The sequence below is a fragment of the Ursus maritimus genome, unplaced genomic scaffold, assembly GCF_017311325.1.
Source record: "Ursus maritimus isolate PB19 unplaced genomic scaffold, ASM1731132v1 scaffold_23, whole genome shotgun sequence".
NCBI lineage: Eukaryota > Metazoa > Chordata > Mammalia > Carnivora > Ursidae > Ursus > Ursus maritimus.
Window position 1 is genome coordinate 34,566,250 of NW_024424786.1, and position 12,973 is coordinate 34,579,222.

Genomic DNA, 12,973 nt, shown 5'->3' on the forward strand with positions numbered 1-12,973 from the left:
ATGAAGGCTGCAACCTGCTTCTGACTCGCTACTGATGGAATTCCTAGGACCCTGGGCCCACTCGATTCTTACTATGTCTTCTCTGTACTTTTGAGAAGACAGGCTTCGAGCTCTTCTCTCTTGGTCTGGTTAATAATGTTTGACTACAGACACTTGGTAACTCAGCTCTGGTTTTATCTTTACTTTTTGTAGAGTGTCTTGGATTCTGGTAATTCTCATTCCAGTGATGGTTACCTCATCGCCAGTCAGTTGCTTTTTAAATTGCATTCTGTATGATCTCACTTAAATGTTACTTTTCTAAACAAATCCTGACTCCATCAGTATTTCATTCATCCTGCAAATATTTGTTCAGTAACTATTTTATAACCAAAAGCCATTCCTGTGTTTGAGGAGTTCTGATCCTAGGGATGGAGAGATTAAATTTGAGTTAATGAGATAAGCATTATTATCTTTTTAGCATTGTAAGAGGGGTGAACTGCTGGGAAGGAGGGCAAGGCTTCACTGAGGTGGTAATTTGGGTTGGTTTCCAAGGATACCTAGGATTCCACCAGTTGGAGAAGATGTGAAGTCATGCAGGTCAGGTGGAATAATGTGCAAAAGTACAGAAGTGTAAAAGGAATATGGTTCACCGGGTATCCTAGTTGAGGGGAAGTTTCTCTTTATAGAAACATTTCATCTAATAAATGGCAGAGTGATCAAAGCAGAATATCATCACTTCGTAATCCTTAATAACTAGATCTTAGGCATTGAGCATCAACAGCTGTTAATGTCACAGAGAGCCACTCAGATACCGTCTGCAGAGTGGTTCTGAAAAAAAAATCCGGAATCTGATCAAATCTCTGGATCCAATTATTATAAGAAATACAGAGGATGGAGGAAATGATGGGGGAATTATAAAACAAGTGACCCAATTTATAAGATGATTTAATAAGGAAAAAAGATGAAAGGATACCTACAGATGAAAAGAAAGTCATCGATTCATCTCAATACGTGAGTCTTACTTGGATTCTGATATAAAGATGATATTTTATGAGATAATTAGAAATTTGAACACTGGATACTTGATATTACTAAGGGATGGTGATAATTTTTTTAGATGTGACAGTAGTATTGTGGGTTATAATTAATTTCTTGTCACTTCGATCAATGTGATGAAATTTTAACAGCCGAAATGTTATGAGGAATTTGTTTCTAAGTAGTATGAGGCAAGAGTAGAGAGGGAGGTATAAATGAAATAAAATTGTCTGAGAGCTGATAACCACTAAAGCTGGGCTATGGGTATATGGAGGTTTATTTTAATATTCTATTTGATTTTTATGTTTCTTTGTCACTCCCCATAATAAGATGATGTTTTTGTTTTTGTTTTTTGTTTTTTGATGGTGATAACCAGTGTGGGAGCTAATTGTTCCAGGTAGCAGAGGCTTGGGGTCATGTAGATAGCAGCAAGAAATAGGACTAGCAAGGGGGTGGCGGCCGCAGCAGTGGTGCTTGGGTTATGACGTTCTTTTCCTGTCCTTACGCAGGCAGACAGGTTTCAAATCACCGTGGAGACCTAGGGTTCTGTGGTGATGCCGCCCAAGCAGCCGCAGGGACGGGAGAGGGGCTGAGCGGAAGATACCCAGTTCACCCACACATTTGAACAGCTTTGCTTCTAACTGCTTTATTAAATCGGGCTTCTGGATAATATTTCAAAACAAGATTCTGCGGTGTTAAAATCTTTCTCTAACCACCAGGGGAACAATTGAATATTTTAAAGGTTATCCCTTGAGCTGTAGCGCAGAAGATTGGAGGTACCGAAATTAGCTATGAGACTATTGTGATATCACAAATAAGAAATTTGCTTTGCGAGGAATTTGGCTAATGAAGATTTGGTCCAGGAGGTAAAAGATATTCTATGATCGTATGTGCAGTCCTCAGAAGGACAACAAAGAGGGTGAGGAAATAACGCTCACTCTTTCGACAGCAAAGTCAGTCTCTCTGAGCACCTACGTGAGTAAGGGCTGCACCCCAGCTCCCTCTCCTAGCCCATTTTTGGCCGAGCACCGGGAGAGCTCGCATCCTCCTGGCTGCAGTTCCAGCCTCACTGATGAGAGTCTCTAGCCTGGTCCTCCTGTGTGCTGTGACTGACAGTGTAGGGAGGAAGGGAATGACGCCAGTTATTTGGGCTCATGGTGACCACTTCTGTCATCGATGGCCCTGTCTCAACTACAGCTGCTTCAGATGTGCCTCCACCACATTTACCTGACCATACTCTAGTTTAGTATAGCAATTTTAACTCCAGACTGGAAGACCCAATAGTGAACTCACTTTTCTTCCCTTATCTCTGCAACCCAGGGATCTCTCTTCCTAGGACTATCCACTGACCTTCCCTCCTATCGCTCTCCCCTGGGGCTAATATCTTCCTGATCCCTGTGCCTTTAAGCCACACACCCACACACGCACCAAGTTGCCTATGCTATGCTAATAAAAATAAGCTATCAGTGTTCCAGACTTACAGGGGAAAGTGGCTAAGTTACATCCCTCAGGGGCCTCCAGCCATTGGCTTTCACTGTTTCTGATGGTTTGGCTTTGTGGGCTGTTTTTTGTTTTTAAACTTGGCCCCTGCCCCTCTGACTCGATGCTTGAATGAAGCCTCCTTAGTTATTTTTGTGCTCATCAGGATGGTCCTTAGCCTTCTTCAATTATGCAACGCCTTGAGAATCTGATAGTTACGGACCTTCTCTAGAAAAGTATGCACACAGCATTTTGCCTACAATTTCAGAGTCTACACTTTTAAAGCTGTGCTCAGTGGATCAGGAAGCCTTTTGGTGGTGGTGGTAAGGACTGCTTGATAAACACAGTGTTGGATCTACCCCAGACATATTAACTCAGAATTTCTGGAGGCAGAGCCTGGGAACCAGCAATTCAAACAATATCCCTGGTGATTCAAGTATGCTACAGTTTGAGAAATGTCTATTTCATCTTCTCTGCCAACCACTTAACAGTGGCTACAGGGATTCAAACTCTGCAGTCTGGGCCCTCCTTCAAAGAAAACTACAGTTGACCCTTGAACAATGCTGGGTATAACTTCTGACTCCCCAAAACTTAACTACGAATAGCCTACTGTTGAAACTGTATTGCTAATATACACAGTTAATTAACACATATTTTGTATGGCATATGTATTCTTACAATAAAGTAAGCCGGAGAAAAGAAAATGTTAAGCACATAATAAGAGAAAATACATTTACAGTATTTATTAAAAAAAAAAAAACCATGTCTAAGTGGACCCATGTAGTTCAAACCTGTGTTCAAGGGTCAGCTATGCTCTCCTCCAGGGCTGCAGGGAAGCCCCTTCTAGGAGAAGCTCTGGAGCCTGACACTGAGTCTGGGTCTCTTTCATTTTCAGGCGTAGCTCTTGATTTGGAGACCTGTCGCAGTGACCTGTCCCAGAGAGCCACACTTCCTTCTTTCCTTGTATCCATCTCCCATCAATTCTTTCTGTGCTTACCTTCCCCAATCCAGAGTGCAAGCTCCCCTGTCTGGAGATGCACATTTCCACCCAAAGCAAGAGGTCCTGTGCTTTTGCGTGTTTGCCGCATGTCGGGCATGTTATTCCTGTGGGTAGCCAGTGGTTCAGAGTGAGAGGGCCTGGGGAGGGGGGTGGAGGGATACAGGAAACAGATTTGCGGAGTTAAACCTAGTGCTGGCCGGCCCAGCTATATCCTACCAGTTCGAAACTGATGACGAAAGTAGGGTAAGTCATTGGGTAGCTTCCTTTTAATTGATTCCTTTCACTGGCTGGCTATTAAAAAAACCCTTTAAATGTAACCATTGAAAACAATTTAGAAAGTGCAAAAAGTTTTTTTTACAAAAGGCGGAGGGTAAGTGCATTGTAATCTTAGGCCCTGCCACTCTGAGGCAACCACCATTAACATTTTGTCACCCTTCCATCAAGTGTTTTTCTATTTTTTAAAAAACTTAATAGAGCTTCTATAATATAAACAGCTGCTTCTCTAACATTGTTTTATAACATTTCCCAGCTAATTCTTCAAGACCATAATATTTTTTCATGGCTGCATGATATTTAATCAGATGGATATACCATTATTTATTTAACTTTTGCTCAGTTGTTGGGTACTTAGGTGTAATACTTATGTATAGTATTATAAATATGCCATAATAAATATCTTTGTGCCTAAATCTTTGTCATCTGGATTATTTCCTTAGGAGAGGAATTTCTGAGTTAAAGGTACTGAACTATTTTCCAGAAAGGTTAGCTCGATGGGAGTGGCTTACCACACTTGGAAGTTGCACTACACCACGGAAACACGTCAAAGGGCTTCCACACAAGCAAGATATTACAGTGAGGGGTGGGTAATTAGGGTTGAGAGGCCAGGATAGTTGGAAGCAACCCCCTTGTCTTCCGAGGAGGAGGGGTCTAGTTTGTTAGTACTAGAAGTATAACTTTTCAGTCCTACACCACTGTCTCTCAGGCTTGGAGCTTGAGTAAACATCCTGACGAGTTTTGGACTATGACCCCCAACCTAGTTTGCCATTGTTATTCTACACTCTCTAGAGACTTGCCTCTGTCGGTGTTCTTTCTGCTGTGGCTGCTGTTCTTTCCCCTCTGGCCCCTCTCCTGAGACTACTATTGTCTTGTGCCCATGCTGGTCCTGTATTGAAATTGGAGAAGTCCTTGTTGGCCAACTCTGGATCCTCAGCTCTACTGACCAAGGGGCTTTACTCTTTCAATTTCTTACTGTTTCCTCCATTCAAGAACTTGGAATGCGTTCCCCAGAGAATAAGCCGGGGAAGAGTCTCATGCAAGTAAAACTCCAGGGTCCTGTCTTATCCTAGAGCCCCTGAGGAGCGTTTGCACATCAGGACCCCGCCTTGTGCCCACTACACCCCAGTTAATAAATGAATGCATCTTCAAATTTCCTAAGGCTAAGCTCTTTGAAAAATTGGTAGATTAAAGTTAGATTATGTTCTGACCTAGGTGAAAAACACTTACGAACTTGTCCTCTTTCTTCCTATAACCAGTTGCATGACCACAATTTAGTCTGTGTACTCTGTGTGCCCCAATTCCTCATCTATAAAATGAGTCTTTTGGGAATTATAATATTTAGGTTCCTGTCAGCTCTGATAGTCTGTGATCTGAAAGGGAATAGACTTTTTTTTTTTAATTTATTTATTTGACAGAGACAGCCAGCGAGAGAGGGAGCACAAGCAGGGGGAGTGGGGGAGGAAGAAGCAGGCTCCTAGCAGAGGAGCCTGATGTGGGGCTCGAACCCATAACGCTGGGATCACGCCCTGAGCCGAAGGCAGACGCTTAACGACTGTGCCACCCAGATGCCCCTTGTTTTTTTTTTTAAGATTTTTATTTGAGAGAGAGAGAGAGAGAGAGTGTGTGTGTGTGTGTGTGTGTGTGTGAGGGGTGAGCAGAAGGGGAGGAAGGGGGCGAGGGAAAGAATCTTAAGCGGACTCTGTGCAGAGGGCAGAGCCCAACCCTGAGATCATAACCTGAGCCGAAACCCAAGAGTCAGACGTTCAACTGACTGAGCCACCCAGGTGCCCCAGGAATAGACTTGTTTTTGAAGTTCACTGTACAAACCAGGGACATAGAAGGCTAAGAATAAAGATAAACTTACGGGGTGATGAGTAGATCAATTGTAATTGAAAATGTTAACTGGACCAACAGAAGTAGGTGCTACTGTACCTAAGAGTGTGATAAAGCATCACGAGGGAGGGAGGAAAAGTCAGTGGATGATGTTGGCATGACGGAGTTAACAATTAGGAGGAAAGGACTCTTTAGATTTCAGTGTTACACAGAATGATTTCACCGCTCTAAAAATTCTCTCTACTCTCCCTATTCATCCCTTCCTTCTAAACCCCTGGCAATAACTGATATTTTTATTGTTTCCATAGTTTTACCTTTTCCAGCATGTCACGTAATTGGAATCTTACATTATGTAGCCTTTGGAAGTTGACAGTTTTCACTTAGCAATATGCATTTAAATTTTCTTCACATCTTCTCACGGCTTGATAGCTCTTTTTTAAAAAAATATTACCAAATAATATTTCATTGTATGGATATACCAGTTTGTTTATCCATTCACCTCGAAGGACATCTTCATTGCTTTCAAGGTTTAGCAGTTCAGAAAAAAGCCGCTATAAACATGCATGCAAATTTTGTGTGGACCTAAGTTTCCAAGTCATTTGGGTAAATACTAAAGGGTGTTTTCATTGGGTCATGCGGTAAGAGTATGGTTTAGTTTTGTAAGAAACGACCAAACTGCCTTCCAAAGTGGCTGGACCACTCTGCATTACCATCAGCAATGTTCGAGAGCTCGTGTTGCTGCGTATCCTTAACCGCACTTGGTGTTACCAGTGTTTTGGATTTTAGCCGTGTTAATGGCTGCCTAGTGGAACTTGTTTTTTGTTTTTGTTTTAAGTTGCAGTTCCTTAATGATGTTGAGCAGCTTTATGTCTTCTTCAATGAGGCATCTTTCAGATCTTTTGCCAATTTTTAAATTGGGTTGTTTGTTTTCTTATCGTTGAGTTTTAAGAGTTCTCCATATATTTTTGGGGTGCCTGGCTGGCTCAGTCGCTAGAGCATGAGACTCTTGATCTCAGGGTTGTGAGTTTGAGTCCCATGTTGGGTATAGAGATTACTTAAAAATAAGATCTTAAAAAAAATTAAAAGAGTTCCCCATATATTTTGGATAACAGTCCCTTTTCAGATTAAGTGTTTTGCAAATATTTTCTTTCGGTCTGTGGCCTGTCTGAAATTTTTTTAACTTATAAACTTTTAAAGGATAGAATTAACAAAAAAGGGAAAGATATGTTAAAGTACTCAGACATCTAACAGTTCTCTATATAAATAACCAGAATAAAATGAGACATGACAAATGGCAAAAATGCAGCAAATATGACATGGTTAATGTGTTCATGGTAAAAAAAAAATTATGTAATAGATAGTCAGAAAGCTTGAATGAATAAATCAAAAAGGTTATAGAACTAATAAGTATATGGGAAACTGTTGACTCGTGCTAGAAACAAAATAAATGCAAATGAAAATGACGGTAAGGTTCTCCCACTTTGGGGGCTGACCCAATTAGCCAAGGAATTTCCAATGCTAACGTCCAATATGTGTTGAGAGGTATTCCTACATTGCTGATGTGTCTAAATTTGCTAATAAATCAAGTTCTTTTAAGATTTCGATAATGAGGGGCGCCTGGGTGGCACAGCGGTTAAGCGCCTGCCTTCGGCTCAGGGCGTGATCCCGGTGTTATGGGATCGAGCCCCACATCAGGCTCTTCAGCTATGAGCCTGCTTCTTCCTCTCCCACTCCCCTGCTTGTGTTCCCTCACTCGCTGGCTGTCTCTATCTCTGTCAAATAAATAAATAAAATCTTTAAAAAAAAAAAAAGATTTCGATAATGAAGCATAGTTGTTAATATTGCAAACTTTGGAGTCGTAAAAACTTGATCATAAACCCAACTCTGTTCTGTCATTAATATTGGGAAAACAATGCTGCCCATCTTGTGGGGTTGTTGTGAGGTCTAAGTGAGACAGTACCTGTACGACACTTGGAAGAGCAACTGACACATGCCGGAAGCCCAGTAAATATTAGTTTTTATTGTTATTAGTAGTAGATTTGTTGTAGAGTCAGTGATAGCAGGAGGTTATCCTGGTGCTCTTCAGATCCTAGTGCATGGACAATGATCTACCCAGAAGGGAAGGGAAATTTCACCAAGACTTACTGAGTACCAGCTGCATGCCAGAGGCTGTGACAGAAGCCTTTTCATACCTTGTCTCACCTAATGACATGACATTCAAGGAGGTTGATACCATTGTCTTTACTGTAGAGATGATAAAATGAAGACTGAAAGGACAGACTTATCCAAGGTCACACAGTGAGTGGCAGAGCTGAACTTCCAACTGAGTTACCTCTGATGCCATGCTCTTTCTTTTCTATTATTATTTTTTAAGATTTATTTTATTTATTTGATAGAGCACACATGAGCAGGGGGAAGGGCAGAAAGAGAGGGAAAGAGACAATCTCAAGCAGACTCCCCCCTGAGTGCAGAGAGCCCTATGCAGAGCTCTATTTCATGACACATGAGATCATGAGATCATGACCTGAGCTGAAACCAACAGTCGGTCACTCAACCAACTGAGCCACCCAGGCGCCCCTCTTTCCTATTTTTAATGTGTAGGATATGCAAACAACATAGAAGTTAATAAAATATCAAAGCTTTTCTTTTTGCCTCTCCACCCCCACTCCGATTTTCATTTTCCACAGAGAAGCATCCACTGTTAGGAGTTTCATTCAGGGACGCCAGGGTGGCTCAGTTAAGTGTCTGCTTTCGGCTCAGGTCTTGATCCCAGGGTCCTGGGATCGAGTCCCACATTGGGCTCCTTGCTCAGAGGGGAGCCTGCTTCTCCCTCTGCCTGCAGCTCCCCCTGCTTGGCTCTCTCTCTCTCTCTCTCTGACAAATAAATAAAATCTTTAAAAAAAAAGTTTCATCCAGAAACTTTCCTATATGTTTGCGTACCTAAAGATAGGTACCTCTAGGTTCGCAGTTTCCTCCGTCCTTCCCTGCCTCCCATCATTCCTTCCTTCTTCCCTCCCTCTCTCTCTTCCATCCTTCTTTCCTTCCTTCCTTAAACAGTGATAGTTCATGTGTATTGTTCAGACACTTTAAACAATATACTTTGGACATCTGCCCAGATTAATCTTTATGCATAGTATTCTATCATATGGCCCCACTAAATTTATTTACTCTTTTTCCTATTGATGGACACTTTGGTTGTTTCCAATTTTTGCTCTTGCAGAAATGTTTCACTGAATATCATTTTGACCATCTTTGTATATATGTAAAAATAGCTCAGTAGTATAGGTTTCTAAAATTGTCATTTGATCAAGCAAATACCTTTACATATCATGTTGGATTTTGGTCCTGCTTGGATCATATGGCAGTGATCTAAAGCATTTGTGATGCTTACCAGAAAAAGCGTAGTGACAACACTAGGCTTATTCTCTCCAACTTTCATCCTCATTCGACCATATTCTGGCAACCTGAGCCTACTCCAAAGTTAGAGAAGGAGGAGTCCTTTCGTGAATTAAGGAGGGATGGGAATTTATTATTACCTGGCCATCTCTCTCCTTTAGCCTCTTAGAATGAATGTCACTCAGTTGTTCTTTTAAGCTTCTTACTTATATCTTGTCAATGGAATGGCAAGGAGTTGTGATGAGTTCTGTGGGGTCATGCTTCCACTTCTATCCCCTATGACTACCTTAGATTATGAGCATGTATTGGAGGATGCAGAGCTAGAGCTCACTATAGGGTAGATAGCTTGGGGTCTTGAAGTGGAAATATGCCGCATGCATAGCTAAATCTCAGACACTTGCTATATTTTTATCCATTTTTCTCCACCATTGTGCTGCACACCAAATCATTAACATGAATTGAGCTGTATGCCCACGCCTTTGGTAGCTGACAATGTGCTGAGAGCAGTGGTAAGAGACTTGTGGAGAAGTTATAGAGATAATAGGTATGCAAAATTTTGGAAACTTTAAAATCATAGGCCTTGCCACAGCAATCAACAAAAAGAAATGAATTCAAATTGGTAAGGAAGGAATAAAATTTTCACGGTGTACAGATGACATGATATTATATATAGAAAACCCTAAAGACGCCACCAAAAACTGCTAGAACTGATAAGTGAATTCAGTAAAGTTGTAGGATATAAAAATCAATGTACAGAAATATGTTGCATTTCTATATACCAATAACAAAGCAGCAGAAAGAGAAATTAAGAAAACAATCCCATTTATAATTGCACCCAAAATAATAAGAGAGATTGATACCTAGGAATAGGTGGAAGACCTGTACCCTGAAAACACTGATGAAAGAAATTCAAGATGATACAAAGAAACGGGAAGACATCCCATGCTCATGGATTGGAAGAACAAATATTGTTAAAATGTCTATACTACCCAAAGCAAACTACACATTTAATGGAATCCCTATCAAAATATCACCAGCATTTTTCACAGAACTAGAACAAACAATCCTAAAATTTGTATGGAACCACAAAAGACCATGAATAGCCAAAGCAATCTTGAAAAGCAAAGCAAAGCTGGAGGCTTCACTATTCTGGACTTCAAGTTATATTAAAAGGCTATAGTAATCGAAACAGTATGGTACTTGCACAAAATACATGCATAGATCAATAGAACAGAATAGAAAATCCAGAAATGAACCCACAATGCTACGGTCGATTAATCTTTGACAAAGCAGGAATNATGAATAACCAATGGGAAAAAGTCTCTTCAACAAATGGTGTTGGGAAAACTGCACAGCAATATGCAAAAGAATGGAACTGGACCACTTTCTTACACCATACACAAAAGTCAATCCAAAATGGATTAAAGACCTAAACATGAGGCATGAAGCATAAAAATCCTAGAAGAGAATGTAGGCAGTAACCTCTTTGACTTTGGCCATAGCAACTTTTTCTAGATATGTGTCCTGAGGCAAGGGAAACAAAAGCAAAAATAAACTATTGGGACTTCATCAAGATAAAAATCTGCACAGTAAAGGAAGCAATCAACAAAACTAAAAGGCAACCTATGGAATGGGGAAAGATATTTGCAAATGACATCTGATAAAGGGCTAGTATCCAAAATACATAAAGAACTTACCAAATTCAACACCCAAAAAACAAATAATCTAATTTAAAAATGGGCAGAAAATATAAATAGACATTTTTCCAAAGAAGACATACAGAGGGCTAACAGATACATGAAAAGATGCTCAACATCCCTCATCAGGGAAATACAAATAAAAAATACAATGAGATATCACCTCATAGCTGTCAGAATGGCTAAAATTAACAACGCAGGAAACAACAGATGTTGGTGAGGATGCGTAGAAAGGGGAGCCCTCTTACACTGTTGGCAGGAATGTAAACTGGGGCGGCCACTCTGGAAAACAGGATGGAGGTTCCTCAGAAAGTTAAAAATAGAGCTACCCTATGACCCAGCAATTGCACTACTGGGTATTTACCCAAAGAACACAAGAACACTGATTCAAAAGGATACATGCACCCCTATGTTTATAGCAGCATTATTAATTATTTTTTTAAGATTTTATTTATTTATTCGACAGAGATAGAGACAGCCAGCAGGAGAGGGAACACAAGCAGGGGGAGTGGGAGAGGAAGAAGCAGGCTCACAGTGGAGGAGCCTGATATGGGGCTCGATCCCATATCCCCGGGATCACGCCCTGAGCCGAAGGCAGACGCCTAACCGCTGTGCCACCCAGGCGCCCCTATTAATTATTTTTTTAAAGATTTTATTTGTCAGTGATAGGGAAAGCACAAGCTGGGGGAGCAGCAGGCAGAGGGAGAAGCAGGATCCCCGCTGGGCAAGGAGTCCAATGTGGGACTTGATCCTAGGACTCCATGTTCATGAATAGGAAGGTTTAATATTTTTAAAATGATGATGCTCTCCAAATTGGTCTACAGATTCAATCCATTCCTTATCAAAATCCAAGCTGACTTCTGGGAAGAAATGGAGAAGCTGATCCTAAAATTCATATGGAAATTCAGGGGACCAAGAATAGCTAAAACAATCTTGAAAAAGAATAGTAAAGTTGGAGGATTCATGATTGTTAATTTAAAAACTTACTACAAAGCTACAGTAATCAGGTACCTGGGTGGCTCAGTTGATTAAGCATCTGCCTTCAGCTCAGGTCATGATCCTAGGGTTCTGGGATGGAGTCCTGCATCAGGCTCCCCACTCGGTGGGGAGTCTGCTTCTTCCTCTACCCTCCCCCCCTGCTCGTGATTTCTCTCTCTCTCTCTCAAATAAATGAATAAAAATCCTTTTTTTTAAAGCTACAGTAATCAAAACAGTGTGGGAAATGCCAAAGAATAGGCATATAGACCAATGAAGTAGAATTGAGAGTCCAAAAATAAACCCATACATTTATGGCCAATAGATTTTTGACAAGGATGCCAAGATTATTTAAAAGAGAACAGTCTCTACAACAAATGGTGCTGAGACACTTGGACATCCACACACAGAGGAATGAGGTTGAACCCTTTCCTCATACCATATACAAAACTGAATGCAAATTGGATTAAAGACCTGAATACAAGAGCTTGAACCAAAAATCTGTTTGAAGAAAACACCGAGGTAAATCTTCATGACCTTGGATTTGGGCAATGAAGTTTTAGATTTGACACTAAAAGCATAAGCAACAAAAGAAAAAATAAATTTCTTAGCTCAGGCTGCTATAACCAAATATCAGGGGCTTAACTAATAGAAATTTATTTCTCAGTTTTGGAGGCTGGAAGTCTGAGACCAGAGTTTCAGTGTTTCTGGTGAGGACTGTTCCTGGCTTGCAGATGGCTGCATTCTCACGAATGTCCTTAGCAGCATTATACAATAGTTAAAAGGGGAAGCAATCCAGATGTCTATCAACTGATGAATGGATAAATAAAATGTGGTGTATTCATACCATGGAATATTATTCAGCTGTATAAAGAAATGAAGTACTGATAAACCTTGAAAAAATTAAGCTAAATGAAAGAAGCCAGTCATAAAAGACCAGTTTTATGATTTCGTTTATATGAAATGTCCAGGCCAATCTCTTGAGACACAAAGTAGGTTAGCGATCATCAAGGGCTGAAGAGTGGAGGGATTGGAAGATGGTGGCCAAATGGTGCAGAATTTCTTCTGGGTGTGATGAAGATATTCCAGAACTGGGGCACCTGGGTGGCTCAGTCATTGATGTGTCGGTATTTGGCTTAGCTCATTGTCCTGGGGTCCATGCTTGCTCTCTCTCAAATAAATAAATAAAATCTTTTAAAAAAAAATAATGTTCCACTGTATGTATATGTCACATTTTTGTCATCCATTTTTAAAAAGATTTTATTTATTTATTTGTCAGAGAGAGAGAGAGAGGGAAAGAGCA